The sequence below is a fragment of the Pinus tabuliformis genome, chromosome 1_2, assembly GCF_031772625.1.
Source record: "Pinus tabuliformis cultivar Carrire ecotype Pingquan chromosome 1_2, CPIR1, whole genome shotgun sequence".
NCBI classification, from domain to species: Eukaryota; Viridiplantae; Streptophyta; class Pinopsida; order Pinales; family Pinaceae; genus Pinus; species Pinus tabuliformis.
The window spans coordinates 191,621,029-191,638,189 of NC_142298.1; positions in this window are offsets into that span (position 1 = coordinate 191,621,029).

Here is a 17,161-nt window from a genome sequence, read left to right on the forward strand (position 1 = left end):
TTCAAGATTATTTGTTCAAATTCTATCTTCTTGGAACTATTTGCACTACATGATGTAATGAATATCATTCAATTTGAAAATCAATATGCTCTTCTCAAGCCAATTCCTCTGCAATAAATTGGATTTCAACCACTTTCTTTTCAGCCTGGTTTGTTACTTCCATTATTTCAAAGGACATCAATTTCCATCACTTGAATATTCAATTCTTTGGGTACATTATTGATATTCCCTTAAAATGTTTTGTTTTTTTGTTTTTGTTTTTTTTTTTTGTTTTGCTTTGTTTTTTGTTTGTTTGTTTTTGTTTTTGTTTTGTTTTTTTTTTTTTTTTGGTGGTTCACGGACACCACGGTCACTAGGTGGCCACTACGTCCACGGAAATATCTAAGCTTTATCAAGGGTATCAAGCCCCATGGCCAATAGCTAGGCCTAACCCGAAGGACTTCGGGGAGAATTGATCCTATGACCTCCCAAACGACGAGGCACTTATTTGACCAGTTGAGCTAACCCTTGGGGCTCTTTCTTTTTGAACTTAATCCAAGAACATGAGTCTTTTCCAAATTTGATTTGGGCAATTTCCATGAACACCTTCTTTAGCACCATTATTATGGTTTCTCCTTGGCTCTTTTTGTATATTTACTTCTAACATGATATGTACAAGTGCTCTTTTGAGATTGTTGTGCGAGAGAGCCAACACTCAAAATAGAATGTCCATGTTGTTTATAATGCACTTTGGTACTATGTAAGGCTTTAATATCCTAAATTAAACCCTAATAGGTATCAAGTATAACCTTATTATCTCTTCCTCATTTTACATGTCTTTCTCGAAAGAGTGCATCATATCCAATTGAATTAATATGAAGAAAAAAAATAGTCCTAGGGTCAAAACCATTGGTTGATTTTATTTCATTTCATTTAAAAATATCTAGATATGCAACATATTCATCAACGTTGGAAATAATTTTGATACTAAATTCACTAAGTCTAGCAAGAAAAGGTATGAATTGTTTCTTTTTTTTCATTAAATAAATGTGCCCAATGCATATATTGTTACTACAATTCTGCTAAGAAAAAGTTATCAAAAACATAAATTTGAAGCATTAGTGGCTTCTCTTCAAATCTGAAAAATTGAATAAATAAGTATTCTTCATGTGATTTAAAAATTCCCTTTCCTTCTATAGAGGCCATGGTTTTCGAAGATAATCTACTAGTTGAAGGACTAACCAATATTTTCCTACATTTTGCAAGGAAATTTTCTATATTTGATAGAAATGGAACTAGGTATTGTTCTTCCAAAGTGATGGGTACGAAAATTGCAATGTATTAAGATCAAAATTTGAGTGTGACGACCTAGGTAGAGCTTTGAAGACATTGAAATAGATGATAGCATAAACAAGGTATGATATCACATAAAACTTCTTTATTTGGATGAAATTCCCAAGTTGATATGAAATTTTAGTTGAAAGTGTATCAAACTAGTAGAAAATGGCTCCTTCGTGAACATAATAATGAAAGGCATAGACAAAAAATCTAGGAACCAAATCAATGGAATATTGACCAAGAATCCTTGCAAATAACCAAGAAAATTCTCTATAAGGGTTGTCTAACATGCATACCTCAATTTTAATTGTGTTAACCAATTCTTTGGTAAGCATTTCTAAGAATTTCTTGAGAAGAAATTTTCCTCTATTGTGATTAGTGAGAAAAAAATTGACCTCTACAATCTTGAAGACTCGATTGGCCTCAAAAATATGAATCATGTTCTTGAATAATCTGGGAGTTATGGGAATGGGAATTATTTGTAGAAATTAATAGAAATTTGCTACTAATGATGAATTCGAATTGAAAACAAGAGATTACAAATTTTCTCTACTATTATGTGGAATGAAAATCACAATTTAGAACAACAGGCATATACATGAAACAAGAAAAACCACAAGCACACAATGTTTTCTAAGGGAACCTAACTGGGAAAAACCCCTTCGATTCTTTGCATTAATTCAGATGAAAAGAGAAATAATTACAATGTCTTGCTTCAACTCTTAAGCACACCCTGCACTACAATCATGTTTTCCTTCTTCCTGAATTTCTCTATCCAAAACTCAACCAATTCAAGCCTCATCTAACCTCCTATTTCCTTGTGCAATCTTGGAGGAATTATCCCCAAAAAAATAGGACAATTCCCTATTTCCTTGCTGAATAGCTTGAGGAATTGATCATCTGCTCAGGTCAAAATCACTATACACTCAACAATATACAAAAATAAATACAAATGTTCCTTTTCCATCCCCTCAACGAGGAAATTCAAATTCCATGCATGCTTAGGCTATTTTTGGCTAATTGACTAGTTAACTGAGAGGTCCATGAGTTAACATCAATCTTAACTACTCAATTGACTCAACTACTGACTAAATCTCAATTGACTGAGTTAAAATAACAATAACTCAACTAGACTTCTACATTTTAGCAATCAATACATGTACAACTCTACTCTTAGCCTACAAAATCGAATTTACTCATCTAACTAGGAGACAATACCATGTAAATCTAGCTAGCTAAAATCCAAGTCATCCTGTTGATGTGGAAAATCGAATTTTCTCCATTTGACTAAGGCACTAGTCAAATGAAGCCTTTTCTTGCTACAATTTCAACACTCCCTCTTAGCAAGAAAAGTACTCAAGACAACCCTAATATAACTCCTATGGAATGTACTATAGCACTACCTCTCAATGTTATTATTTCTACTACAACAAATGCAAATGAGAAGCATCCAAAACACTGAATCACCTGCGTCTCTAAAGCTGTCTACTGGGAAAACTACATTGTTGTTGATTCTGCTACTGAACCTCCTACTCTGCTATCAACATTGCTATGTGCTCCTCAACATTGGATTGTAACTAGTCTGCAACTATCGCTCAAGATCTTACTGCATCAACTGACACTGATCCACCTGCTACTAAATATTGTGGGCCCCTATAGCAAGGTAATTATCCATGAGGAAAGTATATTGTAACTACTACTGCTCTCTTATGGATCCTGCACAATTTTTGCAACTTTGGGACTAAGGCTCTAGATTGTCCCACCCCACTCTTGGAGGTATAACTGTATGCATGGTGAAATATGATCTACTCATACTATTGTTGCTACTACTTTGTTGTTGCTTCCACATTATTGTTGCAACTACTATAATAATGAGTCTGATCTCCCCATATCTTGAAGTACTAGCTTTCATAAGGTTTCTCGCTCTGAAACTAGACTCCCTTTGAGTCTTGATCTCCCAGTGGAAAATCTCTTTGCTCCTTAATATACCAATATCATAAGTGATTCACTAGGGGAGAAATACCATACCACATGCATTCATATTGGGGGATATATATTGAGGAAAAAATGACATAATATATTGAGCACATAATAGGGGGTAAAGGGTTTTTATATTGGCAGGTATAAAAAATGGAGCTCAAAGTTAATGAAAAAATATAAAGGGGTATAAAAAATGTTAATGAAAAAATGGATACCTACAATATCTATTGAAATTAGGGGTTTTTTAAATTGGGAAGGTGTATTGGATTCGTATTGGTAGGGGGTTAAATAATGTGATTTTTAGAGGTATTTTCCAATTTGTATTCAAAATAAAGGTATTGTTTAGTATTCCACAAGCGCACGTGATATGTTAGACGTTCATTGATTGAAGCCCTTGTTGAAAATAGCAACAAGAAATGCTAAAAATAGCAGTTCAACCAGTGTTGATCTTAGCAACAATGGATGGAAAAATGGAAGTGCTAAAAATAACATTCTATAAATAGCATTTCAGGATACCTTCCTATTTTAGTCAGTCCCTAAACTAAAATAGTGAAGTAAAATTCGAATTTGGTCTTAGCAGCTGTTTGTAAATTAATTAATTAATTCATCTTGATTTAATTAGTTGAGGAAAATAAAAAATGAAGTCTATGTGGGGACATGCAACAGTTTCTCCATTAATTGAGGAATTTATCTATCAATTAAAGAGATAAGGATGAGTTGTAATATTGAGTTGTAGGTATTCGACTTAGTTAACCGAGTCAAGTCTAGTTAGATTAATTCAAACAGTTTGTTGAATTAATGTAAGTTCAGTTACTTAATGCTTGCATGCATGTAACTACTGCACTTCAGATAACTGAGTATTCTCTCATAAATAACTCATGCATGTCAGTTCAGATAGAGAACCAGTTGAGATTAGATGGAGGGGCAGTGTATTATCAGTTGATAGAATATTCCATTGTGAATATTCCTTGCATGTAGAAGGAATTCTTTCCTTGAGGATTGCACAGTTACTTCTTCAGGTTTTGTGAGTGTGATGAGGCCAATTCACACATGTGGCTTCACTGGACCCCAAGAAAAACTGCACAAGGAAATAGGAGGCTTGGAGGGTTTGAGGAGGACATATACAGTGTCTATTCAGTCTGTGAGCTATATTGTTTGATTGCAGAGAGAGAAAGATAGCTTGAGAGCTGATTCTTTTTGTAACTTGAACAAGATTTCCACTTGTATGATAATACAGAGTTGGGGTTTTAGGCTGAGGCTTTCCCCGGGTTATTTCTTTTGTGTTATGTGTAATTGATTTCTCATTCTCAGTTATATGTATTCTTTTAATCTTGCTCAATTCGATTAAGCTTCTGCAAAGTGTTGTAGAAGTAGATCTTGTATTGTGTTTTAATATATTGCATAATTTGTTGATCTACAGTGGGAATTTCTACATGGTATCAGAGCAAAGGTAATCAAGGTGAAGAACATTATACAAGAAGGAGGAGTTCGAAGTTTGGTTCCTGAATATAGAAATTGAGTTCTTATCACATCTCTATTTCACCTATGGCGTTCAGTGGTTTAAGACTTGAGTATGCCCTTAATGGCAAATCGAATTATATAGCCTGGAAGGATCGCATGGAGGAAGTATTAGAGGATAATGGTCTAAAGGACTTCATTGATCAAGAAGTCCCCAAGCCGATTGATGCTACTCAACTAGCGGAATGGAAGAAATGTGTGGCTAGAGCAAGGAGAATCCTCCTGGAGGGAGTTCGAGACCACATTGTCTCGAGCCTCCATGGGAAGGAGACATTGTTTTCGATGTGGAAAACATTGAAAGATTTATATCAGAACAACAACGATAAGAGGAAGTTGGCGCTGAAAGACAAGTTTTGTAAGATCAAGTGTGAAAAGGGCAACACGATCTCTACATATCTGAACAAGCTCACCACCTATAGGGATGAGCTTGGAAGTGTAGGGATCACGACCATTGATGATGACATGGTGAGTCTTGCACTCCTTGGTCTTCCTAAGAGCTGGCATAGCTACCAAGACTCGGTTAATGGAAGAGAAAAACTGCCAAATTGGGAATGACTTTGGTAAGATCTGATGCAGGAGGAAATAATAAGAAGCACTAGAGATGGATCCTCATCAAAGCAAGATGATGAGGAAAATCTAGCCTTAGTGAGTAAGGCGAGGAAAGGGAAAGGGAAGGCGTCCCATTCCAAATTCGGTTCTTCCCATGGTGGGAAGAAGATTGACAAAATGAAAGTGTGATGCTTTCATTTTCATGAAGTGGGCCATTATGCTATGAATTGTCCACAGAAGAAATCCAAGAAGGGTTCCTCGAAGGGATCTGATGGTGAGGCACTAGCCTCACAGTTTGAGCTAGATTTCTCGCTTATCGCATGCATGGTTTCATCCATGGTGGGATGTGTGTGGTACCTGAGCAATGGAGTTTCATTCCACATGTCAAGTGACAAGAATATTTTCAGTACCTTGGAGGAGAAGGATCTCCAGATGCGGATCGAGATGGGCGATGATGGAAAGTACCGTGTTTCAGGTGAAGGTACGGTTGTGTTTCAGAGGGAGCATGGAGCTCCCCTCACCCTGACTGATGTAAAGTATGTACTAGGTCTGAAGAAGAATCTTGTGTTTATCGCCATGCTAGAAGATAAAGGCTATGATGTAGTCTTTAGTCAAGGAAAGGTATTCTTGAGGCATAACAGTACTGGACAGACAAAGCGAATAGGATTCAAGTCAAGAATCTCTACAAGCTGTAGGTAGATGACTGTGCTGCTTTGAGTTCCAAAGCTGAGATGGTGCAGAGCCAAGATGTTGGTGAGCTATGCCATAGAAGACTGGGCCACTTGCACCATGGAGCCCTGAAGATCATGCAATAGATTTCTATCGGATTACCCAAGGGAAAACTTGAGCAGATGACTACATGCAAAGGTTGTACCTTGGGTAAGTATGTGAAATATTCCTTTCCAGATCGAGACAGTAGAGCTGGAGAAATCCTGGAGCGAGTTCACTCAGATGTTTGTGGACCTTTCTCTACAGCCTCCACCACTAAACAAAGGTACTATGTTATTTTTATTGATGATTTTTCTCGTGGTTTTGTGAGTTTAAAGCCTTGGCAGAGAAAGAATTTGGAAAGAAAATAAAAGCCTTGCGTAGTGACAATGGTGGAGAGTATGTCTCCCAATAGTTTAAAGACTTCTGCGCTGTAGAAGGAATTAAACGAGAACTGGCGGCACCCCATAACCCACAACAGAAAGGGGTGGCTGAAAGGAAGAACAGATCGATTGCGGGAGCAGCTTGAGTGATGTTGTATGACCAAAGCCTACCACTGCTTTTGTCGGCTGAGGCATGCAATACGACAATATACTTGCAGAACAGAAGCCCGCACCGTATACTGGGAATGAAGACACCTATGGAGGCCTATTCCAGGAAGCGACCTGGTGTAAGTCACTTCCGAATCTTTGGATCATCAGTTTACTGTCATGTGACCAAAGATGCCAAGAAGAAGCTAGACCCAATAGCTGAGTTGGGAATACTTGTGGGGTACATGGATACACCCCACAACTATCGAGTGTACCTGCCTTCCACTTAGAGGACTGTGGTACGCAGGGATTTGAAGTTCGACGAGTAGAAAGCCATGCGCTTATCACTTGAGAGGGAGCTTGAGTTACATGTAGATGAGGAAATTTTAGTTCCTAAGGATGAGGAGCCTCAGATTGATGCGGAGTAGCCGCATAGAAAGGATCTGAGAGTGGAGACATCCACTCATGCTGATACTTCCAGAGATGGGTGGAAACGCTCAAGGGAAGCTAACAGGTTGATGCTGGATGCACGAGAGAATGTGGGACATCCATCTTCTCAGCGCAGACAGAGGAGGTCACCCGAGCAATACATTGGGTACATGGCCCTGGTTGGGGAGTATGTAGATACCGAACCTTCTTCATTCGAGGAGGCAATGTAGAAACCAGTCTGGGTTGATGCAATGGTAGAGGAGTACGACTCTATCATTCAGAACAGTGTATGGGATGCTGTCCCAAGGCCTCAGGGCAAGTCAGTGGTGAGTTCTAGATGGCTTTACAAGGTAAAGCAGGCAACGGATGGCAGTGTTAAGAAAAATAAGGCAAGGTTTGTTTCCCGGGGTTTCTCACAGGTCGAGGGGATCGACTACGATGAGACTTTTTCTCCTGTAGCAAGGTACTCATCGATTAGATCGATGTTGGCACTATCAGCTCAGATGGGGTGGAAGATCCACCAGATGGATGTGAAGACAACATTCCTCAATGGGAAGATTGAGGAGGAGGTGTACATTGAGTATCCAGAGGGTTTCAAGACCTTTTGATTGTGAGTCGCATGTGCACAGACTCAAGAGGGCTTTGTATGGGCTGAAGCAAGCACCTCGTGCTCGGTACACCAGGATCGTCAACTATTTCACCGGTTTGGGCTTCACCAAGAGTGAAGCAGATGCGAACCTTTACCACATCATGGTAGAAGGTAAACCATTGATCATTGTTCTTTATGTCGATGATCTGATTTTGACAGGTGATGATCAGCTGATATAGTCTTGCAAGGAGGACTTTGCAAGAGAGTTCGAGATGAAGGACATGGGCCTTATGCACTACTTTCTAGGCATGGAGGTGTGGCAGAAAGATGGTGAAGTATTTGTGTCTCAAGGCAAGTATGCCAATGAGATACTCAGGCACTTTCACATGGAGAAGTGCAAGCCCATGCAAACTCCTCTAGCTGGGAATTGGAGGAAGGAGGATGCTACTTCAGGTGAGATAGTAGCTGCTACTGTTTATTGGCAACTGGTGGGTTCACTTATGTACCTAGTGAACACACGACACGACTTATGCTTTATGGTGAACCAGCTGAGTCAAGCTATGGTTCAGCCTACCAAGCTGTTTTGGAAGGCAACGAAGCATGTGCTGAGATACCTCAGAGGCACATCTCAGTTCGGATTGTGGTACAAATGGACAGAGGGAGTGAAGCTTAAGGGCTTCATAGATGTGGATTGGCCAGGGATTCCATTAGACCAGAAGAGCACTTTTGTAGGAATCTTCAACCTTGGTTCAGCTGCAGTTTCCTGGTACAGCAAGAAACAGAGATCAGTTGCACTTAGCTCAGCAGAGGCTGAATACATGGCTGCTACTCAGGCTGCATGTGAGGCCATTTGGATGCGGAAGATTCTAGTGGGATTGTTTGGTCAGATGATGGATCCTACAGTGATCTACTGCAATAACCAGAATTGCATCAAACTTTATGAGAATCCAGTTTTTCATGATAGGTCCAAGCACATTGATATCCAGTATCACCATCTTTGAGACTGTGTGGTCAAGAGGATCATGTTGTTGCTGTACGTTTCGACCGACGAACAGGATGCATATATTTTGACTAAGGCATTGTCAAAATGCAAGTTCAAGTTCCACAAAGACAGGATTGGGGTTACTGATAATCCCTTTCTTGTTGAGAGGGAGTGTTGAAAATAGCAACAAGAAATGCTAAAAATAGAATTGCTAAAAATAGCACTACTATAAATAGCAGTTCAGCCAGTGTTGATCTTAACAACAATGGATGGAAAAATGGAAGTGCTAAAAATAACATTCTATAAATAGCATTTCAGGATACCTTCCTATTTTAGTCAGTCCCTAAACTAAAATAGTGAAGTAAAATTCGAATTTGATCTTAGCAGTTGTTTGTAAATTAATTAATTAATTCATCTTGAGTTAATTAGTTAAGGAAAATCAAACATGAAGTCTATGTGGGGACATGCAACAATTTCTCCATTAATTGAGGAATTTATCCATCAGTTAAAGAGATAAGGATGAGTTGTAATATTGAGTTGTAATTAGTTGACTTAGTTAACTGAGTCAAGTCTAGTTAGATTAATTCAAACAATTTATTGAATTAATGTAAGTTCAGTTAGTTAATACTTGCATGCATGTAACTACTGCACTTCAGATAGCTGAGTATTCTCTCATAAATAACTCATGCACACCAGTTCAGACAGAGACCCAGTTGAGATCAGATGGAGGGGTAATGTACTATCAGTTGCTAGAATATTCCATTGTGAATATTCCTTGCATGCAGAAGGAATTCTTTCCTTGAGCATTGCGCAATTACTTCTTCAGGTTTTGTGAGTGTGATGAGGCCAATTCACACATGTGGCTTCACTGGACCCCAAGAAAAACTGCACAACGAAATAGGAGGCTTAGAGGGGTTGAGGAGGACATATATAGTGTCTATTCAGTCTGTGAGCTGTATTGTTTGATTGCAGAGAGAGAAGGATAGCTTGAGAGCTGATTCTTTTTGTAACTTGAACAAGATTTCCACATGATAATATAGAGTTGGGGTTTTAGGCTAAGGCTTTCCCCAGGTTATTTCTTTTGTGTTTATGTGTGATTGATTTCTCATTCTCAGTTATATGTGTTCTCTTGATCTTGCTCAATTTGATTAAGCTTCCACAAAGTGTTGTATAAGTAGATCTTGTATTGTGTTTTAGTATATTGCATAATCTATTGATGTACAGTGGGAATTTCTACAGCTCCCGTGGAAAATATCAATGATCACAACTCCTTTTTGTGTCACTAAACAATGGATCATTGATTTTCCCACTAGGAACCTTCTAGCTCCACTAACAAGTATGCACATAAGGTCTTTTGGATTTTCCCTAAACTATGGCTCCATAAATTTGCCCCTAACAACTCATTAGTTCTTCAATGATCATTTTACATGAGGACTTCAAGGACTACCCACTTGTAAATATTTTTGATGCTCCATAATGTTGCTCCTAGGGCACTTGTGATGATCCTAAATATGTTCCAAGCTCATAAATTCAAACTTCCCTCCAAATCATACTCCAACCTCGATCCATTGAAAGACATTTTCATGCACGAAGGAAAAAAACAACTTCACTAAATCTGCAATTTGAATTCCTTGAGGAACAAATTTCAAATATTGGTTCTAATGTGATTTCAGGGCTCTTATACCATATAGAAATTAATAGAAATTTTCTACCGTTGATGAATTCGAACTACAAACAAGAGATTACAAATTTCCTCTACTATTATGCGAAATGAAAATCAAAATTTAGAACAACGTGCATAGACATGCAACATGAAAAGCCACAAGTACACAATGATTTCTTGGGGAAACCAAATGTGGTAAGCCCCTATGCTGCTTTGAATTAATTCAGATGAAAAGTGAAACAATTACAATGTCTGGCTTCAACTCTGAAGCACACCCTGCATTGCAACCTATTCTCCTACTTCCGGACTTGCTCTAGCCAACACTTAGCCAACTAAAGCCTCAGCCAACCTATTATTTCCTTGTGCAATCCTAGAGGAATTAGCCCCTAAAAAAGTAGGGCAATTCCCTATTTCCTTGCCCAATAGCTTGAGGAATTGATCACCCGCTCAATGAAAAAGCATTGTACACTCACTAATATACAAAAATAAATACAAATTTGCCTTTTCCATCCACTCAACCAGGAAATTTGAATTCCATGCATGTCTGAGTTATTTTTTGTTGTTTTACTAGTAAACTGAGAGATCAATGAGTTAACAATGGCCTTAACTACTCTGTTTACCTTCAATTGACTCACTAGTGACTAGAGCTCAGTTAACTGAGTTCAACTAACAATAACTCAATTAGATTGCTAAATTTTAGCAATAAATACATGCACAACTCTACTCCTAGCCTACAAACTTGAATTTACTCATCTAAATAGGAGACAAAACCATGTCACTCTAGCTAACTAAAATATAAGTCATATCGTTGATGTGGAAAATTGAATTGTCTCCACTTTACTAAGGCACTAGTCAAATGAAGCCTTTTCTTGCTACAATTTCAACATTATTCCAACCTCTTCAAGTCGCATATGTCTTTTTCTAACATTTTTTTATAGAAATCAACTTCAAGAAATCAAATGCTACAAACATGCACCGATTTGTATAATGTTTGAGGTTGAGACCTTGCTTTCTCTTATTTTTCTAGGTTGAGTTTTAAATGCCATTGGTAAGTGACAAAACACTAGAAATCATGATCTTATTGCCCAAATGTGTTTATAGTATCCCCACAACAAGCCTCTGTTATTGAGTTCAACTTCTTTTGGTACTTATTAGGAATGTTCAATGGGAAAATGAACTATAATTTGGTTAATTGAGAATTTTGGTGGTATTAAGTATCTCATTAACCTCATTTTTTTTGTGTGAAGAAGGGTCGTTCATAAATAACAATGGACACCTTAATTCAAAAGGATAACCAAACCTTAATGAAAAACACACCTCATTCATATATTAATGCTTTTGGAAAAAAATATGGAATACAAATGAAATGTCTAATGTTTCATTATAATAATATTATTATTATAAATAATAATATAATATTAACATTGATTAATTATTATATTTATTATATATAGACCTTTTTAATAATAACAATTAAAAATTCAATACCACTATATTATTCATATATTATTATGATAATAACAACAAATAATAACATTACCTACTTTAATAACAATAACATTGTATTAGTTTAATAATTTAATAATAATACTAATACTATTAATTATTTAACCCTACAATAGTGTTATAACCTTAATATTATAACCATAACATAATTACATAATTATTAATTAAAAATAAAAATGAAATTTATCTCCTCATTGGAGGATCAAGTGGTTGGCATAATGGGTTGTTATCCCCTAAAACTAGTTTCAAATTGCATGAGGGAACATGTGTTGGCTTATTGTGATAAGGCTAAAGGAGTAGGCTCCCCCACCCCATGGGAACATGTGTTGGCTTGTTGTGATAAGACTAAAGGAGTAGGCTCCCCCATCCCCATAGAGTCTCGACTCTTGCTAAGTTCTGGTATATCTAAGTTACAGGTTGTTGGATATACTCTTGGTGTTATAGTGGCAACTGTTAGGTTTGATCTTGGACCTCACCCAAAATACTCCAACTATTCACCATGGTAAAAAAATTAAGAAGATGAAAAAGAAAGAAAAAAAGGAAAAATAAAAACTCGTCAAATGCATTTAACTTAACTTATTAAATATTACGATACTAACTATAATATGACTCATACTTTTGATTTAATACATCATAACTATAATATATTTACTAACACTTGAAAAAAAAAACCTCATCAAACACATTTAACATAACTTATTAAACATTATGATACTAACTACAATATGACTTATATGGTTGATTTAATACGTCATAATTATAATATATTTACTAATATTTTATTTAAAATAAGAGTCATTTGGTAGCAATATCACTGCTTTTTGTCTATATAATTTTTACCAAATGTCACTGTTTTTTATTTATATAATTTTTGTTTTTTCTTTACGGTTTGTTAGTTTTTAAAATGTAAATCAAATACCCTACATCAAAAAAATATTTTAATATTTTTATTAATTAAATTAACGTGAAGAAAAATATATATTTCATTAAATAAAAATATTAATACAGAAACCTTAACTAATCACATTTTAAGAAAAACTATAATTTCCTCTCCGTTACCTTCATTAATTTATTTTTTCTTGACGAAGTATTTATTAACTAGAAGAGTACAATGGGAGTGTGCATGTATTATGAGACTTTTGGGGTTGAGAGTAATAATTTATTGCAACATTTAAAAAAAAATTATATTGCGACATTGATAATAATTCTGAAAGTTCACTGAGCCCACTTATAACCAAAACATTGTGTTGATGTTATAATTACTTAGATAGGAAGGCTCATGATTTTGAAGAATAATTAAAAAATATGATGTCATTTTCCATGATTTGTTAAGTTTGTGGTGTTTCCATTGATTATCATATTATATCTATTATGTGTATAGTGTTTCTATTCTAAAACATTTATCACACATGAGAGGGTAGTAATATATTCTTAATGGATGACGATGTGCCTTGTTTACATTACTCCTTGGAAGTGGAATAATAATTTCCCATGCTAACAAATCTTTATATATACATATACATAAATCTTTATATATATAATCTACGATTCCATTAATTAGAGACAAAATTACAATAAATTACATCACATTGCAACCCAAAAAAATCATCCAAAGTCAACAATATTAAAGACAAAATATGTTTGTGAAGAATAAAGTTTCAGAGGAATATGACTTTATCCCACTCATTGAAATTGTCTGTTATTTTAGGTATTATAAAATTTTACATGAGAATGTGTAATTTTCTCATATAAAAATAAATAAATTCAAAGATAAATATTTTACAATGAATTTAGTGAACATTTTTTCATATTAATGGCGAATGAATAATTTATTAATGTTCATATATTTATTTTTTAATTAGAATTGGGCACTTTAATAATTTTACTAATTAAGAAAATTGATTAGATGATTTAAATTTAAAGATGTCAATATATTCTCCTTGTCGCCACAATATCAATGGATTGAATTCACACTGCTAACTTCCCTGCATATCTAAATCGCATGATTAAACCTAGTTTAAATTAAATTTTTACAAAGCTTCATTAAAAATTTACCATGACATTTGTTAATTGACACCTATCAGGATTAACCATAATTGGAAGACTACAAAATGTAACACACACCTTACACATACAGTTGTCATAGTAGTGGAAAGGTGTATTTGTGATAAGATGATCATCCATTTCAAACCACTAGTAACATGTGTCCAATTCTAAATAACAGGTGTCGGTAGTTTCATTAACTTCTCCATCAATTTCACCCTTTCATGCTCTTAATAATAAATCCAAAAACATGTGTCGATAGTTTCATTAACTTGTCCATCAATTTCACCCTTTCATGCTCTTAATAATAACTCCGCCACTCTATCTAAGATTATAATGGGGAGGAATAAAGAAACTTGAGCATTTTAAATTGTTATTAAATATTTATTGTATGTGTTATTCATCACTATTCCATCTATTATAATCAAAGGAGTGCTCCGTGGATGCATGCATTTCTTAGTGCTTGGGTTGTTGGGGCTGGAAGTATTACTCGAAGGATTGTTGGAAGGATTATCGGAACGATTTGAAGGGAAGGTACTCGTATTATTGTTTTCAATGGCCACTATTAGCTAGATTTCTCATTTAAAAGACCAATAACACTATAATGTGGAATGACTTTGTTCATTTTTGGTGAATTCATGTTGAAGTTAAATGTAAATTGTAAATGAAAAAAACACTTACATGATGATGCTATCTTCATTGTAGAATCCATAAAATATGTATTGGGATTAATGGGATTAGTGAAGATAAAATAAAATTAAAAATAAAATTGGAATAAGTCTTCGATAATCGCCTCAAATATCGCCTCAAATGGGCTTATATATCGAGAGATTGTGGTAAATCTTCTACTACGGTGTACATCGCAGTCGATTTAATTGGGAATGAGTAAAAAGAATGGCCTGGAACGGGCTTTCATGATAAAATGGTTTAAATAACCATGAAAAAGCCAAGAAATCCGCCCCTATAACTTTTTCCATAAAAACAAAAAGAAAATAAAATTTAATATGTGTATAAAACCATAATTATGTCGTGAACCATTCACGTTCAGGTATCAATACCGTCCATTGATGCAACCAACGTTTCTCCCGAGAGCGTTCCAAGGGCCTTTTTTCCCACATTCGTTTGAATCACATCACCATTTGCAAAAAGCAAACCTCTGAGTGCTTGCTCGCCCCATGCATCCATCTTTAATGTCATCTATTTTTCCCTAATATAAATACCCCACAAATTCAATAACTACGTACCAATACCGTCCATTGATGCAACCAAAGTTTCTCTCGGGAGAGTTCTGAGGGCCCTTTTTCCAACATTCATTTGAATCACAACACCATTTGCAAAAAGAAAACCTCTGAGTGCTTGCTCGCTCCATGCATCCGTCTTTAATGTTAAATCTTTTGCCCTAATACAAATACCCCCACAAATTCAAATAAATACTCGAGACCATAGACAAGGACAAAACCATTTTATCTTTGCACACATGAAAAGTCCATTAATTTTTATTGTACATTTCATTAAAACCTCACTCACAGGCCTGTGTGAGTCTTGGTGGCAGGCGAAGTTACCCAAACGTTGTTATGAATAGCTGATAAAACTTACACTGTTAGCATTCTTACAATATATTTAGACAATGTTTTGACCACGGTCTATTGAGGATGGCCACAAAAAACTTACACTGTTACCATTCTTACAATATATTTAGACAATTTTTTGACCACTGTCTATTTAGGAGGGCCAAAATAGTTTGAATTTAGTAAAAAAAAATGATTAAAAAAATATTTCAATTTTGTTGTTTTTTAATAGTGGAAATAATTTTAACACCATCGAAAACACTTTTAATACACTTAAAATTTTAAAATGTAAAACAAAATAAATTGGCAAACATGAATTGAACATGCCTATTATTGATGTTTAAGAATGTATTGATGTTTAAGAATGCATGGTCATTTCAACTTCCGCCAATGATCAGCAATGTGTTGTATATTTCCAGCTAAGCTGGAATTTAAAGATAAATAAATGACTGAAAGTACGCAGAGTATGAAAACGAAATTCATCATTCAACTTTCATTTTTTATTCTGAAAATTAACGACAGTGTATGCATATTGGTAGGAAATAACTTGAATCAAAAAAGGAAATTGAATGTTCGACGGATGCATACGTAGGAGGTGGCGGGACGATTCCACTTTCTAGCAGATTTTAACGTCTGCTCCCTACCACGTGCAGCTCAAGCTGAGATATATGCTAGGGTTTCCTAGTACCCATGGAAGGATTGTGGCACTATGGGGCAGGAGCATCTCCTATGAAGTTCACTCCACGTAAAACAATAAGAATTTAACTGTAAACCTCAATCATCGCAAAGGGTTGTAGGGGAGATCATTCAAATTAAAAGTACCATAATCTCATGGTTATGTATCCGAGAAGATATGCAATTTATCGAGTAGTTATATTTAAGACTTAATTATATAAATAAATGTAAGTGAGTTACGAAAATATTAATAATAAAATATTAATACGTGTTGTTAATACCTAAATATTTAGGTTTCCTTCTTGCTCTTATCTTCACCTTTTCACCGTGATGACTTCACATTTTTCAATTCGGTCATTGTAAATACATTGTTGATATTATATTGTTGGTATGTTTATGTTATTTTGAAATTGTGACTTTTCACCATGGTCACTTTGCATTTTTCATGTTCATTTTGCATTTTTCATGTGTTGTTTTAGAAATTTAATAATATCATTTTAATTTGATTTTTCTAGATTTATTATATTAAAAATTTTAGTTTAGGTTTAGAGCCAACAATTGTGATTTATTATTATAATATTGATATTAAATATCATTAAGTTTGAAAGGTAAATAATTAAAAATCCTAATGTGATTGTTTATTATTTAAATTTCCTAATATTTATTAATTTAACCTCCATATACCACATAATCATAATCATGTAGATATTAATGTAGTCCATTACAATGATTAAGTTGTCATATTAATACAATCCATTAAAAGTTTTATTTTATGATATTAACGATCTATTGTTTTATTAATAAATAAGTAAAATGATTTTAGAGTAATTTTAAATATGAAAAAAATTAATATATAGGAATGTGTTGTTTTAGAAATTTAATAATATCATTTTAATTTGTTTTCTCAATTCATTATATTAAAAAATTTAGTTTAAGTTTAGAGCCAACTATTGTGACTTATTATTATAATATTGAAAGACATAATCACACAATTCTCAGCACCTGAAACTATTAGGCAAGGTATGAAGTTTGTTAAAGATAATATTGATAGACATCAACTTAAGGGAGTTTATAAAATAAATTGTTCGTGTGGAAAAAGTTAAA